Source organism: Salvelinus sp. IW2-2015, unplaced genomic scaffold, assembly GCF_002910315.2.
Source record: "Salvelinus sp. IW2-2015 unplaced genomic scaffold, ASM291031v2 Un_scaffold3381, whole genome shotgun sequence".
Classification (NCBI taxonomy): domain Eukaryota; kingdom Metazoa; phylum Chordata; class Actinopteri; order Salmoniformes; family Salmonidae; genus Salvelinus; species Salvelinus sp. IW2-2015.
Genome location: NW_019944663.1, coordinates 56,818 through 62,368, shown reverse-complemented (window position 1 = coordinate 62,368; position 5,551 = coordinate 56,818). Strand labels below are relative to the sequence as shown.

The 5,551-nt window shown below is 47.7% G+C and overlaps 1 pseudogene; it reads left to right on the top strand.

The window, feature by feature from the left end:
- Positions 1-890: 890 nt before the first annotated feature.
- Positions 891-5,551, top strand: part of LOC112075770 (plastin-1-like) — a 20,410-nt pseudogene continuing 15,749 nt past the window's right edge.

Below are 5,551 nucleotides of genomic sequence, written 5' to 3'. Positions count from 1 at the left end.
TAGTGGAGGGGACATGAACCCTTTGGTTACAATCACACAGACACACGCACACATACACACACCGTACAGAATTAACGGTACAGACACACTACAGACCTGTAGATGTTGTGTAATTCTCTTGACTTAGTAAACTCAATCTACTGAAGATAATATCCTGGCAGCCTGACATTTTGTTCATGAAAATTGTGTGTGTGTGGGAGGGGTGGTGCATTTTTGAAAACATGTATAAACATGTATAATAAAACCCATTTAAGAAATGCGTGTTTATGACACCCGTCACCCAGGAATGAGATAAATGTTTACCAGAAACAAAGCAGGACAACAAAGGAGAACTGTGTGATGGAACGAGGTTAGTTAGCCTTGTGTGATTCGATGCATGGTCCCAACTTCCATCTCACTAACAACGCCGGGATGTGATTTAGTCCATTTAATTCACAGTTACATCTTCCCCTCTCGCCTCACTCCCACATTTCAACTGGCAGTGATAATTACTGTACCACAGATACAGCTTTTTTGGGCTGAGCCTCAGAGGTGGAAACACAAATGGCAACATTTTGGAGCCAAACACTGGTGCTCAGCCTGATAATGGAAATAAACCACACGAGACCTACAAACTCTTAGAATATATTCCACAAGAGACCTACAAACTCTTAGAATATATACCACAAGAGACCTACAAACTCTTAGAATATATACCNGAGAGTGTGGAGGGGTATGTACAGCTAGAGTTCTCATTTATTAAACATGGCTGTTAGAAACCCAACACACCTGTAGCCAACACACACCTCTCTCTTTTACGTCTCTCTACAATGTGTGTGTGTGTGCATGCGTGTGTGCGTTCGTGCATGCCAGTGTGTGGTGAAAGAAACCGATGACACAGCTAAAGGGTTAATTGCTAACTCCCAGGCTGGAGCCTCTGGAGGACCACGCCCATCCCAGAGTTCAATGGGCCGAAGGTCTCTTGTCCTCCGCTGCTTCGGTCAAGACAGCGAGCGAGAAGACACCTGACCACCTCTAAACCTCTACCAAGCTTCTCCAGCCCTGTCGGATCCTGTCTTCACGGTAAGTCTTCAGTTTCCTGTTTCGGCTACTATTTACTACGCAAATACAGCAGCCTATGTGGAGCTTTCAGACACTTACAGTATATCAAAGGAGGAAGACTGATCGATCACTACTTGGCACCGAATGATACGGAGTCTAGGGCCGCAATGAGTCATCAAAGTCTTCTAAGTAGCTGGCGAACAGCGTGATGAAAAATATAGCAGAACTTTTCATACAGTCTCAGCCAGTACTGTTTAAGTTCTGTAATATACTTGTTGCACTTAGTTAGTAAGTCAATGTCTTGCGAAGTAAATGTCTAACTGGCTACTGCTATCATTCATCTGTATATATGTTTTTATAATGTCATTTAGTTATCAAGGACACCACATAATAATGAACATATCACCTCACAACACTGCAGTTATCTCCACAGCTGATGTTCATGTGGAGATGGCTGTAAAAKAATAAAACTCCTGTTCTCTACTCAGCGCAGCTGAACAACTTCTAGCCTCTGTTAGGCCAGTCGACAGACCCGCTCTACTCAGCCAGGAGTGACTGAACGCGGGGAGCAGAGAGACCTTGGCCCCTCTCGTCCAGAACAGAACCAAACAGACAAAGGCTTTTATGAAGGTGTGTTCTGGGGTGTGAGCCCCCGGGGGTCAGGTGTGTGGAGAGTGTGTGGAGGGTCAGCGAGGGGAGCTGTCTGGGTGTGTGGCGGGGAGGGGCGAGGGGAGACACACTCCTACGCCCCTCCTCGCCACACACCCTGCTGCCTTTAAAAACACTCCTCGCCCCTCCTCTGCCACAACCCTGCTGCCTTAAACACTCCTCGCCCCTCCTCGCCCACACACCTGCTGCCTTTAAACACTCTGCACCTCCTCAGCCACACACCCTGCTGCCTTTACACACTCCTCGCCACTCCTTCGCCACACACCCTGCTGCCTTAAACACTCCTCGCCCCTCCCTCGCCACACACCCCTGCTGCTTTACACACTCCTCGCCCTCCCGCCACACACCCAGACTAGCTCCCCTTGCTGACACAGCCACACACCCAGACAGCTCCCTCGCTGACCCCGCACACACACCTGCTGCCTTTACAACACTCCCTCGCCCCTCCTCGCCACACAACCCAGAGCTACGCTCGCCCCTCCGCCGCCAAACCCAGACAAGCTCCCCTCGGCCCCCTCCCCGCCACACCTCCCCTGTTTTGTGAAGCTTCGCACCTCTAGCCCTCCCCGCCACACACCCAGACAGCTCCCCTCGCTGACCCTCCACACACTCACCCCCTGACCCCGGGCTCACACCACAGAACACACCTTCATAAAAGCCCGTGTCTGTTTGGTCTGTTCTGGAGAGAGGGCCCAAGGTCTCTCTGGCTCCCCGCGTTCAGTCACTCCTGGCTGAGTGAGCGGTCTGTCGACTGAGCCTAACAGAGGCTAGAAGTTGTTCAGCTGCGCTGAGTAGAGAACAGGAGTTTTATTATTTTTACAGCCATCTCCACATGAACATCAGCTGTGGAGATAACTGCAGTGTTGTCGAGTGATATGTTCATTATTATGTGGTTCCTTGATAACTAAATGACATTATAAAAACATATTATACAGATGAATGATAGCAGTAGCCAGTAGACATTTACTTCGCAAGACATTGACTTTACTAACTAAGTGCAACAAGTATATTACAGAACTTAAACAGTACTGGCTGAGACTGTATGAAAATGTTCTGCTATATTTTCACCGCTGTTCGCCAGCTACTTAGAAGACTTGATGACTCCTTGCGGCCTAGACTCCGTATCATTCGGTGCCAAGTAGTGATCGATCAGTCTTCCCTCCTTTGATATACTGTAAGTGTCTAGAAGCTCCACATAGGCTGCTGTATTTGCGTAGTAAATAGTAGCCGAAACAGGAAACTGAAGACTTACCGTGAAGAAAGAGGATCAAGGGCTGGAGAAGCTTAGAGGTTTTAGAGGTGGTCAGGTGTCTTCTCGCTCGCTGTCTTGACCGAAAGCAGCGGAGGACAAGAGACCTTCGGCCCATTTGAACTCTGGATGGGCGTGGTCTCCAGAGCTCCAGCCTGGGAGTTAGCAATTAACCCTTTAGCTGTGTCACTGTTTCTTTCACACACACTGGCATGCACGAACGCACACAGCATGCACACACACACACATTGTAAGAAACGTAAGAGAGGGTGTGTGTGGCTACAGGTGTTGGTTTCTAACAGCCATGTTTAATAAAATGAGAACTCTAGCTGTACATACCCCTCCACCACACACACACACAACACACCTACACACCACACACACACACACACAACACACACACACAACACACCACACACACACACACAACGTACACACACACCACACAAACACCACTACCACACACACACACACACACACACACACAACACACACACACACTACATTCCTTTTCTAATGTTGCCAGACAATACAATTTTAGGCTTAGTAAGGGATTGTTCGGTTGACGGGGAGAAAACAGCACATTATTATACAAACTCACTGCTTTCACTGTAACAACCACGCTTTACTGTAACAACCACCGCTTTACTGTAACAACCCACCGCTTACTGGTAACAACCCCACCGCTTACTGGTAACAACCCATCCCGCTTTAACTCGTAACAACCCCACCGCTTTACTGTAAACAACCCACTGCTTTTACTGTAACACCCACCGCTTTACTGTAACAACCCACTGCTTTCCTGTAAACACCCACCGCCTTTACTGTAACAACCCAACTGTTCCTGTAACAACCCACCACTTTACCGGTAACAACCCACTGCTTTAACTGAACAACCCCACCGCTTTACTGTAACACCCACTGCTTTTACTGTTAACAACGCCACCGCTTTCCTGAACAAACCCAACGCTTTACTGTAACAACCCACCGCTTTAAAACTGTAACGACCCACCGCTTTACTGTACACCCACCGCTTTAAACTGTAAACAACCCACCGCTTTACTGTAACAACCACCGCTTTAAACTGTTAACAATCCACCGCTTTACTGTAACAACCCACGCTTTACCGTACAACCCACTGCTTAACTGTACAAACCAAGCCGCTTACTGTAGACAACCCCAGCCGCTTTACTGTAAAACCAACCGCTTTACTGTAACAACCCACTGCTTCTGTAACAACCCCACCGCTTTAACCGTCACAACCCACCGCTTTACTGCCACAAGCAAATGCTTCCACCTGTAACGGACACATAGATAGAGCCATATAGAGAAATGCGAATTTCCAGTAAGCCATGGTCACCCAGTTAACTCAGTCTCCTAGTACTGCAGTAAAGAGCTCTTGGGTCACCCAGTAAACTCCAGTCCTCTAGTACTGCAGTAAAGACTCTGTCACCCAGTAACTCAGTCCCCTCTAGTACTGCAGTAAAGAGCTTATGTCTTCACTCACCAGCCTGCTGAGAGGATTTAAGGATCCGACCTGCAAGGATACAAGGGGATTCCCCTGGCCTCTCCCCTCTCCTACTCTCTGCTCCTCCCCTCTGCCTCTCCTCTCTTTCAGAAAACACACAAGTCCCACTCTCTCCCTGAACCAAATAACACACACCTCTATACGTTGTCTTCTAATGCGTGGTCTCGACAGAACACGACCTCAGTAAGTCTGGTCTACCTCTAACCACAGACCAACAGAACTCCATCCTGACACCTATCAGCCCAGTCACAACCGAGGGCCCTCTCTGGTTACACACACACCAACACACACACACACACACACAACACACACACCACACACACACACACACACACACCCACACACAACACAACACACACACACCACACAACCGAGCTATCAAGACATACATGTCCCCCAAAACTACAGATGCTATGGGTATTTGTATAGCTTACATTATCTCATGTGAAAACCATCTAACAACAGTGGCTTTATAGTTGGTCCCGGGTTATTACAATGTAATCCAGCTGTTAAAGACCTGAGAGATGAAAACGCACTATGACTGAGAAGAGCGGTTGGGAGAGAACAGAGAGAGCCAAGGAGGAGCGGAGAGAGAAGGGAGGGAGTGAGAAAGAGAGAGAGAAGGTGGGGGAAAGAGGAAGAGAGCGAGAGACGAGAGAGGGAAGATACAACCCCGTGAAAAGCTGTAGTGGAAAAAGCAAGTGAACGCAGAATGCCCCTCCACTTGGCACGCCAGAAGTACTTCACCTATAATTTTCTACACAAGACCACAGTACTTCAACCCTATAAAAAATGTTCCTACACAGACACGTATTTCACCCTATAATGTTCTTACACAGACACAGTACTCACCTATTAACTGTTCTAAACAATACCAGACACAGTAACTCTCCACCTATAATGTTCTAACACAGACACAGTAAAACTTCACCCTATAATGGGTTTCTAAAGCACAGACACAGTACTTCACCCTATAATGTTTCTACACAGACACAGTAACTTCACCTATACTGTTCTAAACACAGCACAGTACTTCACCTAGTAATGTTAAACGCTTAGCGGGG